Consider the following 16,826-nt stretch of genomic DNA (forward strand, 5'->3'; position numbering starts at 1 on the left):
CTACGTGACTTCGATATTATACTCATTTGTATCGTTATTAAGTTAGAAAAATTTACCAAATATCCAGCTGGACAAATTGTAAAGTGCAAATTAAATAATAAAAAAAAATTTGTATTGTTCACGTCAGTAGCACTACTGATAAATGGAAAAGTTGATTTTCGAAAGTAATGAATAAAATATTCCAGTTGAATATTCCTTTCTTCCAATTTAAATTAAATCTTGTACTCACAGTCACCTATCAACTTCTATATTTATATTTAACAATTTACATTTTTATTTTTATTTTTCTTTACGTGTTATATTTGACAATATGTTCTGTTATAAAAGTATCAAAATATCATTCTCATTTTTTAAAGCTCGTACGTTTATATCGATCACTGTTTTAAAAACGTTTATATACGCAGAAAGTATAAATTTTGCAGTTTTAAAATTTATACGCTCGTTTAATATCCGGATAACCATATGGAATATATAGATTGTTGTTAGGTAAATTATAAACAGGAGCTTTACGAAAGAATTACATAGAGTAAGAGTTTTAATTAATACTAATTAATTCAGTTAATAAAAAAGATTAATAGAGCTTTAATTAATAATTATTTATTGATATAAAGTGTATGAGCAAACAAATAAAAGCGTATAATTTGAATACTTGAATATTTGATTTTATGAATATTATAAACACATACACTTTTCAAGGATACGCATTTGTGGCAATTTTTTCATGTTTTATTAACAAGAACATAGAAAGATCGTTAAAGAAAGTGTAGAAAAATAAAGAGAAAATACGAAACCTTAAATATAGAACATGAGGGTTAAAACAGGTAATACTACTTAAGGGTTAAAGATTATTAATAGAGTTCGTTGAATATGAATTATCAATAGGAATTTTCATTAAATATAATTTAAAAGAACGGTGCTAACGGTGTTATTTATTAAAAACATACGTAGAACAAAAAAGATCCGTATGTGAAATTTTCGTATGAACAGTAGTATAGAACCACTGAAATCATTTTATTCTTTCTTTAACTCATCCAATAAAAATGTAAATTTTCAAACTGCTGATGTTCATGCTTACATAGGAAATTTAAAGTTGCATAAATATACAAAATGTACACGAGCTAAAAAAATATAAAAAATAAAAAACAAAAGTAACATAGATCAAAAAATATAACGATAAAAATACCAATAAAAATATATAAATGTACTTGCTGCAATATTTAGTGGATGAAATAGGTCTCTGTTTATATATCGTTTCTTTAGTTGTATTGATAAAAACATGAATTTATATAAACATGCCCAATCTAATAATTATATTTTGTGTCGTCGCACGAATACCAAAAAGACAGGCAGTAAAGGAAAACTCGGTCAACGTTATAATAATCGTGCAAGTGCTTTCAAGCTTGAACGTGAATCGCAATCCGATTTTCCCTTGCGCGGCCGATTCGCAGAAACGTGAATCGATGCACGCAGCGTGAAGTTTTAATGCTCGAAATATCGCAGCTGTTGATGTCGCGCATTGTACCCGCCGATGAATTATAAAAATCTCCATAAAACATGAAATAGTTAATGCCATTACGTGAAACGCTTTACCGAAGGAATTTATTCGCGTTTCCCTCGTTTTTTTTTTTTTTTTATTTCTGCCTCGCGCTCGTTACCGCGTTTTTCATTTTCGTTCTACGCGACCGCGTTATTGTGGTTTGCACTTTATACACGCAGCCCGCGCTCATACAAATCATGTTTCTGTTCCATAAGAATAACCGATTTTAATAATACGTGCTTTTGAAAATGCATACAATTACTAGATATATATCGCGCCAGTGTGTGTAATCGAGGCTAGAGCTGCAGTTTGAAAATCCCCGTTAATTGCGAATAATTGCTACGCATTGTTTACGACGAAACATTATGTCGGATATTGAAAACCGAATGGAGGCAGAGAGAAGGGAAATTTGTGAAAATTCTGCGTCACGGTTAGGTCATTCTATGAAAAGTTGCTTCATGCAGGTTTTGAATCAAGATTTGTTATTAGACTACGGTTCGAGTGTTCGGAGTATTCATTCGAGTTGCTAGACTAGTGTCGAAGAATATGTAGAATGTACACGATATTTTACAATGTACAAGATGTTCGATGTACTTGTCGTAATATCTATAAGAATAACGAATTTGTCTCTGGCTTCCATTTCTTTAATTTTATTCATAGCTCGAGCTTTGTACTTCGTATTTAACTTTAACTTTAGCGATAAAAATCTGAATTTTCATAAATCTTCACATATCCTAAATCTTCACAAATCTTTTCATAAATCTTCATAAATCCTAGATATGTGATTTTGACCCGAAATAGCATTATAGTGACAATTATGTCGCTATAATGCTATTTCGTAATAACGTTTATGGAATATTTTCCTTACATAACGAAAAGTATCTTTCTGCAAGCTAATATATCTCTTTGTGTGTACTTTGTAAACAAACTAGATCGCTTACGTTCGCGTTCAATTTTTATTACTGCTATGAGTTTTGAAGAACGATCTGAAAAATTTTCAGTTTAAAACATTTCTATTGTACAAAGCCAGCCATTGACTTAATTCTTCTAAAAGCAAATTAACGTAAAATAATATTTAGAAATATCTAAAAGATGGTATATTACACGTACTAATTTTATTCTCTAAAGTATAAAAGAGGGTTGAAAAATGCGTATAAAGTTTAAACAAAATCTTTTAAAAAGTAGTTCGAAAATTAATTATATAGAGTGGAAAGAAAGCTTTCCCTGGTTGTATGTAATCCATTAATCAATAATTGGTTGGATAAAATCCATTTAAAAAGGGCAAACGTTTGTGTGTCATTTCCTGTAAGGAAATGGAGGAAATCTCTCCATTTTATCCCTTCGAGAGAGGGATTAAGTAGCAGTAGATTACCTTAGAATTAAGATAATGTTACAGTAAGTCTTAAATAAAAAATATCAATGTAATTTTCTCTTTTTTTTTTGGCATAATGAATTCAGGAATATCTGTAATTGTATTCTATGAAAATATAAAAATATTAGCAAAATGTATTTCATATTGGCCGTTATATCTTATTCGTAACATAGTTTAAAGAAGCATAATTTAAACAAACGAGGGAGATATTTTTATGCGAGAAATAAATTATAAAGCAACAAGATGAAATTCCTCTGTACAAAGTATCTCTTTCCTTACAGAAAGTTAGTTTTTGAAATCTCTTGAGCACACATTCGATTGAAGTATTCAAATGACTTTCGAATCGAACACTGCTACCCTACTGTTCGATAAAATATATACATATATATGTATGTTATGTATCGTGTTTGTTGAAGAAACTTTTACATATTCATACGTGATTCCAATATCAGTGATCCAGTAACTTTATTAGCATATATTTTAGAAATTACTCAAAGCGTTTTTTTTCTGTAACAAAGACGAGAGAACATTCTAAAATTCGTATCAATGGTAAGTTCAACGATCATAATTTTTGATGCCTTATTTAGTTATTAATTTCGAAAATCATAAGAGAATATAGAAGTGTGAATTTTGATTAATGTTTAAAACTTGCTATGTTTTTATGTATTTGTTACATATAGCTATAGTGAATATGAAAAATAGTTGCACATTTATATGTATTGTAATTAATTATTTTCGTAGTTAGTTATTTGTATAAACGTATATCTTTGACAAATACTAAGTTTTATACAATGTAATACGTATATATATATATGAATAATTAATAATTTTGTTAATTTTTAATTATATGTATACTACCGGTCAAAAGTTCGAAATCATTACGTGCTCCATCGAAATCAAAATTTAAGAAATACGTCTCTTTAGGTTTCTCGTACCTTAGAAAACTTACTATCTAACCATTGTTAATATCCCTAAATAAACAAATAAATAAGAAGAAAATAACTATTTATGATGGTAGATAATAATTTTCGAATTAACAACAAAACTAACAGAAGGTGCGATATAAATAAAACTGGCAATGAGAAATTGTTGTAAATTTTGATTTGCCGTACCTTTAGATACCAAAACACGTGCAAATCATTTTCATGGCAGCTGTATTTAAAGAGGATGCTACATTTATTTTCCATTTCGTATCGTAAATTAAATATGTCACTCGAACCAACCGATCTCCTTTATTTGTCTCTAAATGCGCAAAATCCACAAGCACGGTCGACAGCGCAAAAGAAAAAAGGAATAAAAAATAAAGAGGAAGGCAAACGTATTTTACAACAAGGAGCGATATTTTTCAGGCGTTAATGCGAGGACGAAGATAAATAATTTCGAAGAATTCACGTATTAACAGAAGCGTGTTGTTTCTCATAGCAGAGAACTAGAAGAATTAATTATTACTAGACATTTTCTTTTTATTTGCTTTCAGAACGAACTACCGTCCCCATGCTTGGCAGTGCCTTTCCTGGGACCACTTTAGGTGAGTCGGGCGTTGCAGTAATGGAAATTTCTCTATTAAAATTTCAGGCAATAAGATTGTTTGCATTCCATCTTCCGCGCTTTCCCATCCCTGGTGTGATTCAAAGCACTCCACTCGCGTTTATTATCGACCGATACAGAGTACTCTTGCATTTTAAAGAGAAATCGATAGCCCGGGAGGGGTGGAGACCGTAAAGAGCTCGATAGCTGAGCGAAAATTCTTTTTCATCCTTCATAGAATGTAGGGAAGTCCAAGTTTCGTATCGAGTTAACAAACGTAATATATGTCGGCCAGTGTAGTATTAGTTCGCTGATATATCAATAGAAAAAGACCTCGTATCTATTTTACGTGAATCATAAATAATTGCACAGGTTCTTCAGAATTTTACCATATATACAGTTAGTCACGAAAGTCTACACGTACATCTGTCGAATTTTCTGTACCTGACTTATTATAGAAACAATAAACGTACTTCGTCAGAAAATTATTTATCACCTGCCTATCAGTACAATTATTATTGATATATTTCTAAGAGGAATTGAACTTATAAAAAGGTTGTAAAAAATTACATCTGAAATTACAAACTTAATTTCTCGAACACCAAGCAGATGCTTACACTCACGTAGTACTTAGACCATGCTTATGTAAGTACACGTGACGTTATGTAAGTACTTTAATTATATTAATTATAATGAAATATATTGCGTTAATATTTTATCAAATATAATTAACATTATATATTATTGTAATATTAATACTCTTCTTATCGTCTCATGTATATGTTAACAGGCGTATGTAATTTCTGTATTTTATATTTTTTTACTTCTTTGCTATTTATGTCGTAACGTCTTCGCAAAATTCACAGAGTTGACGTTTTCATTATAATAATTTATATCGCTATACATGTATAGTACGTAGACTTTTGCATCGTAATGTAACGACTGTAAATAGAACCGGAAGGACATTTACTATCTTTTGCGTATATTTTCCTTCTTCGAAACAGATATTTCTAAGCCAATGTTCGAATATCCAAACGTATGAAAGTAGGGAGGGAATGTTTGAGATAAAAGCTCGAAGACATCTGAAATAAGAATATAAAAAGTTCTCGTGTCAATTCAACCCGAATAGCAATTTATTTTACATCCGTATGAAAATCTTCCTCCGAACAGAAGCGGAAGACAGTTTCTTACTTTTTTGCCACGTCTGTACCTACTCTTTGTTCGTAAGAGAGATATCTCTAAGTTGACACAGGAATATTCAGAGCAACGGATAAAAGTACGCTTGCGAATGTTTGATAAAAGGGAAGTTCACTCTGAGAATAGTTATCGCCTTCCCTCTCTGGAACGTTTGTGCCAGACAGCGGATGATTCGATAAAAGAAACTTCTTACCTTGTGTTATACTTTTCAGTGGTAGACAGATCTAGCGTAGATAAGAGGAAAACGTACGAGACTTGTGACTTTCCGGAATTTAATTCCAACTTCCTCGAAGATCGACGATTTGATCTAAATCCCAGACTGAACTTCCCCTGCACTGTATGCACATACGTAAGTAGGTGTATTTGTTGGGTAGTTGGTATCAGAAGTTCTTCTCATCGGCTCGTGCTTGGCTTAGATACATATGTATACCAGGTAAAAACAGAACTTTGTTAAATAAAACTTTTGTTTATTAATTCGTTTCACCTGTGAGGTGATAAATATCCCATATATATATTTACTGTTGTTCACTAAAGTATTTAAACACGCCTGTAGAAACTTTTAATGAAGAGATCACGTGTGTTATATGAAATATTTCGAAATTTTATTATCACTGTAATGAGACTCCACCATCGTAATTATACTCATAAAATTTGAAACAAATTTAAACATGTACATTGAAATTACAAAATATTTGATGCGAGTATATGCTTCGCATACGTCGCAAAAGAAATGAAATATTTGATATTGTAGTTAATAACACTCGGTATTCAATGGGCTGATCTGTAACGCTAATTATACGTTTAAAGTGACTATTCGTGTTGCAAACTAAGTTTTTATTAAATATATGCAGGGCGTGACAGAACATGCGGGACCCATTTTACGCCTGAAAACAACGAAGAAAGTTGCTAGAAACCTGTTCTATCTATCTTCGTTTGCGAGATACAATGAATTTTACGTTTTGATCTTGTGTTATGCAATTACCTTAAAAGAAGATGCTCAAAGTTACCAACTCGCGTTTCAAGGCAAGCCTGTAAACGTTTTATCATGAATCCGGTTAAACTTTGAATGATTCCTGGTGTTTCCCAAGTTTGTTGAAAAACTTGTTCCATTCTGAATATATCAACATTTTCAATAGGTATTCCGTATACAATAGACTCTATGTTTATATCAAATTCTTTCATTGTTTTCATTGGTGTGCGATCAGTTCCCTGAGAGGGTGCCACATGTTCTGTTACATCCTGTATTTGCAATAAATATTTTGTAACTGTAACATACATTCTCAAATTAGTTTCAAATTTTATCGATGTAATCACGATACCGACGTCTTCTCACGATGCTAATGAAATTTCAAAATATTGCGTATAACACACGCAATTATGTACGTAAAAGTTTCCAATATATTTCCACGAGCCACGTAGTATATAGGTCAGCGAATAAGTAAGTTACTGCTTTCCTCTAAAAAACTTATGAATAGCTAAAAAAAAAAATGTGTTTCTTATCGTTAACGTAATGATATGTACGGCCTAGAAATATCATTGACTTAGGAACACTTCGTATCGCAATATCAGCATTTGCACGTTTCTAGCCTCGCTTTAAAGCGTTACCTTAAATAACATTTCACTAGGCTAGTAAAACTTTACCAGCGTTGCTAGCCGCTGTCCCAAAACACACACCAAAGACCAATATGAAAACCATCGCGTGATCGCTGGAAAGAGTTCGTCATTCATAAATCATCGAACATCGTGTAACTCATATTTATCAGAAACGTGCAGCGCTTAACTTGTTCGTCAAACACCGAGTTCGTTGAGTTGTTCAAAATGTACATGTGAAAACCGTGTTTTCGATCTTTGTCTTCGTTACCCTGACCCGCTGTATTCGGATCCCGGACCACTTTCCTAGAAAATATCGTCGATTTCTTGCGAGCAATCTTCACCTTTCTCGACCCTAATACAGTAACCTTACATTCGATCGTTACATTTTTAAGTAACTAACATAGTTCCTCGTGATACGCTAACGTTTATCGTAACACGAAGCTAATTCGTGAATTGCGCTTTTGGAGAATTTGCATCCGATTTTCTAACGTCATTTCGACGTGGCATCTTTCACTTTATCATCCGTGTTGGAATAATTCTCAGCCATGCTTTCCATTATTCAGGCAAATATGAAAATCGTATGGTGATATGTCTGAATTACAAGGTGGATATTGCTTTTATTTAAATTTACGCAAGGGAATCTGCCCACAAGAACCGTATACAGCATACATTTCGATATACGATGTTTATACAAGGAAAACAAGGAAAGAATGCATATTTGTATAAACAAGGACTGTATAAATCTTTTTGATAAAGAAAGATTACAGTTGCTTTATAAAATTGTAGATACGTATACGAATCATTTTAATTCCCTTTTCCTTTTTATTACACGACTTTCTATTCTTATTGCACTGTTTGATATAAGAAAGTTTTCATGCTCATAAATGAACGTGTAACAGAATTCTTATCTTGGAAAATTCTTACACTTAAGGTTGAATTGATAGCTAATATCTTCGTAACGGCTTTGTAACAACGTTGAATCGGGATATTAGCAAAAGAAAGCTTTCCTTCCCCTCGGCTAATTTTCCTCCCAACGAGATGTTTTTAAACATTTATTCACATAACACGAATTACATTGTTCATATTTTCATTTAGTCCGAGTATAATGAAGATTAATTATTATTGTTATAATAATTCTTTTCTTGTATAAAGCTTTTATCAGATAATTTTGTATTATATATTATAATATATTGGATATATTAAGGTAGTAAAATTTCAAAGTTTATTAATGTAAAGGATCAAAAGAGAATTATGTAATAAAAGGGTGGATAATGCTTTTAATTAATATGTTAAGCATAAATGAGATACTATTAAGAGAAAAAGAAAATATTGAGAATTTTTCTTTTATTGCAGCAAGAATTTTCTTTTATTTTTTTGTTCTTTCTTTTTTCGATTCTCATGGCTTTAGAATCTCTTCTTCTATTTATTTTGTTGTTTTATTATTCGATTTTCAATTAGTTTACATCTACATTATCTCTGATTACGTATACATTGAATTCCATTAATAGTCTTCTGTGTCCAGAAACGTTCAAATTACACCTGTTAAAATAAATATCTCGTCGATTAGAAGTACTATTTACATTCTCTCTATAAACAAACGTTAATTCTATCGTAGCCGGTGTATGACTTCGATTGATGTGGGATCGAAGCTCTCGAAATTTGCAAACGATCGAAGGATTAGAATTCATTGGGCAACTTCGATAATCATTTTCAATTCTACCGTATGTTTGTTTTTGCTAAGACATTGAAGATCTTTTACGTGGACTTGTTTGATATATTAGCATAAACATACACGTTCTACAGAGACTTATATAAAGAGGGGAGGTGCTGAGAAAAATTAATCATCGGACTAAAATAAACGGATAGCATCCTTAAGTGAAGTTTTTAAAAATCAGGAAAAGCTGTTAAAATGCATTTTATGATTATTTGCAGACTTAAAGCCAAAAAACTGTGAAAGCCTTGGATGGAAATGAAAATAATTTTTAATTATCTTCTAATCTAACCTAAACAAATTTCAGATTTTGGTGTGATCTTTTGATGAGGCACAGATAGCAACCAACATAGCAACGTAGCGTCTCCTCGTCGTCAGAAATAAACTCTGTCCCTGATCAAAATCACCTTCACCTTTGACCTCAGTTGACTATTACGCGATCCATAGGGGCGTGTATATGTATATATATACCAATATGCTATATTAACCAATATTGACATATCAAATATGATATCTTCTCTTCGTTTGTTGGAACGAAAGTGAATATGAAATTCATATTTAGAATATGAAAATTTGAAGTTCTAGTCCGATCAAAATAGACATAAAAATAGTGATCAAGGAACAAAAATTCCGACGGAGCTAAATTTTGGTAAAGACCTTGGGTACATCGGTAGAAATAAAGTGCCAAAAGTCCCCATTGATTCAATATGTGCTAAAAAAGTTATTCAAGGTCAAAGTCAAAATTTTCGGATTTTTTTAATTTTTCTTGAAAACGGTAAGTTTCATCGAAAATATAGCCCAGACAAAAATTATAGATCATAAAATTATCTACGAAAATGTTCCTCATACTGTTTTTCCTAAGAATCGCCATTCCTAAGATATGGCCATTCTAAAAGTTGAATTTCTATTGTCCACGTGGCGACGCTCATATACCTGCTTTTCTGAAGTGGCTTAAGTGAAATACTTTTAGTGTTGAACGTTCCTTTCGACTGAATACATATATTTATTGGTAGCGTCCACTATTATAGTTTGTACCCATTAATATTTTTAAAAAATGCCACAATTGTGCTTTATTCGCAATAAACTTTTGACGGAAGGTGAAACTGTTACAGTTAGTCGTGGAATGAAAACTTTGATCGATGCAAGTATCGAAAGAGGCGATGAGTTTGTTGATTATCCGAGAAATGAAAAGTCTGTAACAGTTCACGTGGGTTGCCAAAAATCATACATCCGGAAAAGTTCAATTCCTGCTATCAAAAGACAACATGAGGATGGACAAGCTAGTACATCAAAAGTAAGTCCACCTCGTGCTAGAGCACGAGTAAGTGAATCCAACTTTTGTTTTAAAAAATATTGCTTATTTTGTGGCAATGAAGCGGATGAAGAGACTGAAAAAAATCGCTGCATCGTCGACAAAAAATTTATAACGTTGCTACACTTTCATTCAAAGAATCCGTTTTGACAGTAGTTCAGGATCGTTCTGACGACGTATCAAAAACTGTTATTGTACGCATTAATTTTAAGTATGATTTAGTCGCTGCTGAGACTAAGTATCATGACAATTGTTACAAATCTTTCCTGAGACCTAATACTGGCGGTAGAGTAGGCCGTTCTCAAGATGAGGCAGCAAAAGTCTGCGATGAAGGAAATTTATAAGTTTATAAAAAGTAGCGATGATTGCCACTTTACAGTGGATGAACTAAAGAATGTTATTGAATATTATGAATGATAGATTTAAGGTAGACATGATGCAGGTTGCACGCTCTCATATTATGCAAGTTTTAATAAATGAACCCGCCTTCCATCGAAATTTGATAATTTTATTAGTTCGTATGACAATGAATGTGATTATGCGTTGCAATATATGTACGACAAGCATAATAAACGATCTCGAAAGAAATTCTATTAATTAATATGATTACTGTTGTTCGAATTTTCATTATTTCCGGTATACGTTAACGACGTAACTTTCCGCGCAAAATCTATGTTGTAAAATTTTATGTATGTATAAACCTTGTACGATTTGTAACGAAAGTTTCGTTTAATGTTTTATAATTTTGAATTATGACTTTTATATGGTGAACACGTCAACGCAGCGAAATCTAAGTTACACTGCAGATATGTATATAATTATTGTTTGGGGAATTCATGCTCTAACGGTAAAAACAGAAAAATATTGTTTTCTATTTCTATTTTCTATCAACGACGTCTGTAGTATATTCGCTTATTCATATTGTAATATTTTATAAAAAATATCCAAAATGTTTTCTTTGAACGTTAATTGATTCTCTAATTTCTTCTTGGGAAATGTTCTTTTCTATATCACATTTTGTAAAAAGCAAATGCCTCTGCCTTTATCACAAGCACTAATGAGTCTTTGACGCATATTCTCACGACTAACCAGGTTTGCTCTTTATAAGCTGCACGCTTTACATGATTCCGTAGAAAGAAGAAATTTGAAAGGAGTTGAATAGGGAGAATACCTAGACGATTCCTAAATCTTAAAATATGTACTTGTAACTTGAAGCGTCAATTCATCAAGTACGTTAACTCCATAAGTTTCGTTATGAACAAAATTTGGCTGCCTCTTATCTTTATTGAAAATGACTCGGAAATGAAAAATGATAACAAGGAAAGAGATACGAGAAGATCGCATAGAATAGTCCGTTTTTAATTGCGTAACATTCGTTTATTATAATTCTTGCTAAAGTCCCGGAATAATTACGAGGTGAGTTATATTTATATGCCCAATCCTATATACTACATTATTATAATAATTATCGCATCATATATTTGAAATTATTTTATCAGGTTACGTTAAATTACTTTAATTACGTCTTGAATGACATTTTTTATATATATATATATAAAAAAAAAGAACTATTCTAACCAGTATTGATCGAGATAAAATTGAATATTAAAATACAATTTAAAGGTAGAGAAAAATCGAATAGTCTCTGATAACCTCACGTCGAAGTCATATCGTAATGTCAGCGAGGAACTCGTTGCTCTGATGCTGCACCGCTATCGGAAAACAATTTTTCGATGTTGTGCAAGAAGCGAAGAAGCGGTAGAACGCCGATTCGACTAATTACGATGTCAACAACACCGCTTGACGATTAATGCGGGATTTCATGGCCAATTCAACACTGATTTCTGCTTTCGCTGCGTTTAGTTAAGTGTTGCACGAGGCTTTCATTTTCTCCTTACCTTAATTGATTTCCGTCGGACCAGTACGCGTAGATTGCGAATTTAATTTGTAATAATCTGCATTTTTATCGTGTGTCGTTAACTCCGCTATGGGAATTATTTTCAACTTTATATATTACTTTTTTCGAGGTAAGTATTCTATTTGTAATTTATTCTGAATTTACAAATTTCAGCCTATAAACGTTAGATTTTGGTGAAAATTGAACTTTTCACATTTTATGCCTGAATTAATAACAGTTACTGTATTTCATAAATTTGATGAATTGCGATTCTCCCAGTCAGTTTCTTTTACATTTTTCATAAAATAGATTTCGGAATATGGTATTATTACTAAAAAGATTTATGCGTCTCTTTTATGTAGATTTGAGGATACACCCATCTGTTCAATAGGAGAAAAATTTCTCAACTTATAAATCTCAACAAACTTACAGATGACGTAAGCAAAATAGAAATCTAAAAATAAGATAAATTCGATTTGTAAGCAACATATCTGTGATCTAAAAAATCTGTCTGTTTAATGGGAGATTAACTTAAAAATGTCTAGAGTTACAGACTTTTACAGATTTACAGGATGACACGAATAAGATAGAAATTTGAAAACAAATCGATAAATGTTATATCTTTAAAGATAACACAACTGTAATAAAATCCGGCTCTAATAAAGCCGGATCGATCCAAACATTTCCAGAATTACACATTTCTATGAAATTAAAATACAACACTTTGAACAAAATCGAAATTTACGGACGAATCGATAAATTAGATTTAGAAGTAGCTTAATGGCGATAGTATAAAGCGTAGCCTTTGAGAAGGTTAAAATAGTAATTAGTAGTTTTGTTAAGGAAACTAGCATCTTTAATTGTTCGAAAGTTCATAGTCGGCAGCTGTTGGAATGTATTGCGTAATGGATGGTAAGGTTCGCTGCGAACCTCAGGCTCGCCGCCCCTTTCCGTTTTCTACCAAATTACCGAATTCCTGCTACTGTTCATTTACCCTTCTAACTTCCTACAAGATCCTGCAACTTCCAGTAACATTTCACGCGTTAATACCAGTTTTAAGATGCTTTTTCAGTTCTCGCAGCACGCGTATAATCCTGACTATAATCAATTTTGCCGAATCTCCTCTAATTTCCGGTATGCTTTTTAAATTACTACTAAGTTGTAACTTAAATCTAAAAAAAAAATTAAGTTAAAGTACTATTAAGTTATATCGCCCTTTCAGCTTCGTCTCTGCTTAAATACTTAGAGTAATTCATTCAAAAATGAATAGCATCATGAAGTGTCTTTTCTTAAATATAGGGATATTCTATAATATTATATTTAAGTAGTAAATGGGGAATATTACGGACATAGTATGCAACGTTAATTTTTTTTTTTTATACAATAAAAATATTTCGTTATACTGAACTGTGGAAAATAGAAATAAATAAGTATATAAATAAATAAACAAATAGATATATTACTACAATTATTACATTTTTACATAATAACAATAATTTAGTGTATTAAATCGTACTCGATACTTGTTAAATTACAAAGTTATTTAACCCTTGAACTGTAAACGTTTTTACGGTACCTTACGGTAAACGAGAATCTTTTATGCCTAGATGATGCATTTTTCAGTAGGTAATACTTGTTGAAAAAAATCCATTAAAATTCATATAACACGTTCAAACGTTCTAACTTAAGATTATAATATTTTTACCAAATAGCTTCTTTTTGGAAAGTGGGGGAGCGGGAGGTTCGCCGCCTATTACCTTGCGTGAAATTCAATCCGGTTGAAATAGCTCGGGCATGAAATACCCACATTCACAGTCTAAAGGGTAATAGTTTGAAATATTATAGAATCAAGGAAAAAGAAGTTATTACGCACTGTTAATTCTTTTACAACAAATATGAAGAATAAATTGAATAACAGAATGTAGAATAAAGCGCCTCAATTATTCAGTTTTTACATTATAGCAATAGTTCATTATATTGAATTGCGAAAAATATTTTCAAATAATGGGTAGATACAGAGTTATTAAATTAGAGCTAAGCCCTTCTGCTGCGAAAATTTTAATATTGTATAACGATTACAAAAGTACTTGAACATTTATCCCACCTTGAAACTTCGTTAACGTAGATATAGACACAGGTATCATATTGATAAAGTTTACAAAAATTTACAAAAATTTACAAAAACGTAGAAGTTATAAAATTATTTATTGCAAGCGGATACACTATAAAGGTTATCAAAGTATTCGAACAGTCAATTATTTATTATATTAGTAAGTCATGGTATTTAGTGAGATTATACGTGATAGTGTCATGTAGATAGTGTCATGTACATGTGATAGTTTTTTACTAAATGTACATTTGCAATAAATGCATGTATCTTCTATGCACATTTTCGGATCGTTTTCATATTTTGCCAGTTTATCAGTTTACCAGTTACGGTAGTCGTATCTCATTTGAACGTTCATGAAATATCAAAAAGTTTTCTATAACGCACGTAATACGTATATTCACAAATATTTTCTATGATGAATGTTCAAATACCTTTCTGAATCACTGTAGTCACTTTGTTCCCGTTCGTTAGTTAGAACGACGTTACGTGTGAAAAGTTGTTTTATCGAAAAATTGATTGATATCGGTGTTAATTGGATGGTATTAAATCGGCAGAAGGTGAGACTTCATTAAGAAATAAAATATATCGTTAAACAAGCGATTGAATAACGTTGAATTTAATTTATGCATTATTGAAATGTTAGTTGGTTGCTTGAGAAAGTAGAAGTAATAGAAGTAAGGATGGAAACGTACAATTACACTAAAGTTCAGTCAATCTCTGTAGTTTAATGGAAGAAAATGAAATATTTGTTATTTTTACCAAAACATGGTTTTTATTTTTTTTTTTTTTTTTAATTATTTTAAAGAAGTTAATTATTTATTACCTTGTTCCTATGGAAGATATATGTATGCATTTACACCCTCAAATATTGAAATATTTCCATGATATCATTGTGTGTTGAATTTAAAATCACAAAAAGTGCAAGGTACGTTATTCACGTACGGTTTCATATTAAGAAACAGTTTAAAGGTATGTAGTTCGTTTTGTATGTTATTATAATTTAATACAACACTGCTACGTATTATCTAAAATATACTATCACGGTAATATGTATAACGATAAATTTAATGTGGGAATGTTAATTCTCGTGTTACTCCGAAATATGTGGTGAATTTGAATACGTTTCACATAAAGTCCGAAGCAAGTTTAAAGACCACGTGCATTCTATTACGAAGTCCGAGTATGTCGCCTATGCGGTCCGGCAAATGTTCGGATGGAATTCCAGAATAATTCCATCGCTTTCTAATTCGAAATACGTTTTACTGAAATATTCGTTTTAACATCTCTTTAACGTTCAAATGTCTCCTGAGTTTTCCTTCTCATTAAATAATCAATTAGATGACGTTATTGAAAAAGCGGTGAAACGAAACCAATTGATTGGTTGATGGAACCAGCAGATGTATATCACGGAACAATTATTATTTTTCGGTTTAACGGCGAGGTCAAATTGTGATATTTTTTTTTAGAAATTCTTGGAAACAATTAAAAGTTTTTCATTTTGAAACTTTAACCGAGACATATACAATTACATTTTTATTGGTTTCTGTTATTTACAGTAAGAACTAATAAATTTTATATTTAAAAAATTACTATTTCATATATAAACTAATATGGAAATAACTTATGAATACTGAATACATGAAATAACCGCTTTAATTTTTTATATAAGATTTGATGTGAGAATTTTTATGGATTTCAAAATATGCATTTTCTCATGCGTTTGTCGTTTTAAATTTGGAAGAATATAAATACCGGAATTATTAATGAAATAAAAAGATGCATATTTCATATTAATTAAAATTTAATTTTCTTTATAAATTAAAATTTTTTTATAAATTATAATTCCTTAATACGTATCTCTTGTTGATTCTTCAAACTAGTCTTAGAAATAAGACTTTAAATTAATCTTTTAAATTTATTATTTTACGTGATATGGTCGCTTCGATTTTTGGTATAGGCGTCTTTACAAATCTTAGAACTGTTTTCTATTAAGTCGATAAATTTTCCAGTCCATAAAATAAAACGGGGAATGAATAAAATATGTTGAAAGTCTTAATTTCACTTCCTCGATATTAGCTACGTTTGAATTGATAAATATGATTACTAAACAATTTTGTTTTTTTTATATTTACGAAATAAGTACAAATTTTAGGATAATTTAACTATGTTTCGATTATCCTGGATCCGTTAATATTGTACAATTATATAGTTATTTTGGCGATGTAAAAAATTGTTTTCAGGACGCTTTGGAGAACGATGAACATTGTTATTGAATTTTTTTAAAAATGTAGCTATAGGTATACCTTTAAATTACACCAATCGATATATTTTCCTTATTTCCTATACAAAAATTAAAATACTTGCGTTTGAAAATGATTAACTTAAAAGATATTATTTTATCTCTAATTTTGTAGAACTTATCGCATGAAAGATTAGAATGACATAAATATTAATGTATTCAAGAATGGACTAAATACTTTGTATACTCATATTTACTGTACTTACTTTTCAAGAAGGTTCTTGCTTATTTATTAAATTTGTCTCTTTAAATTTTTATAGTTTTCAATGTA

The 16,826-nt window shown here is 30.9% G+C and overlaps 1 protein-coding gene and 1 long non-coding RNA gene across 3 annotated transcripts in view; one reads left to right on the forward strand and one right to left on the reverse strand.

Annotated features, from left to right (window-relative positions):
* Positions 1-16,826, forward strand: part of LOC126917790 (beta-1,4-galactosyltransferase galt-1) — a 138,587-nt gene that overhangs the window by 68,065 nt on the left and 53,696 nt on the right. The window contains exon 2 of one of the 2 annotated variants that reach the window (XM_050725069.1): positions 4,387-4,437. The exons of the other annotated variant lie outside the window; for it this stretch is intronic. The gene's annotated coding sequence lies outside the window, so the exon portion shown is untranslated. The remainder of the gene's footprint in view (positions 1-4,386; positions 4,438-16,826) is intronic. 2 annotated transcript variants of the gene reach the window in all.
* Positions 6,389-7,086, reverse strand: LOC126918284 (uncharacterized). The gene is made up of 3 exons (XR_007711299.1): positions 6,957-7,086; positions 6,616-6,898; positions 6,389-6,517 (listed from the first exon to the last, which is right to left on the reverse strand). It is a non-coding gene; the product is annotated as an uncharacterized LOC126918284 (long non-coding RNA).

Source organism: Bombus affinis, chromosome 1 (assembly GCF_024516045.1).
Source record: "Bombus affinis isolate iyBomAffi1 chromosome 1, iyBomAffi1.2, whole genome shotgun sequence".
In the NCBI taxonomy this organism is placed as follows: Eukaryota; Metazoa; Arthropoda; class Insecta; order Hymenoptera; family Apidae; genus Bombus; species Bombus affinis.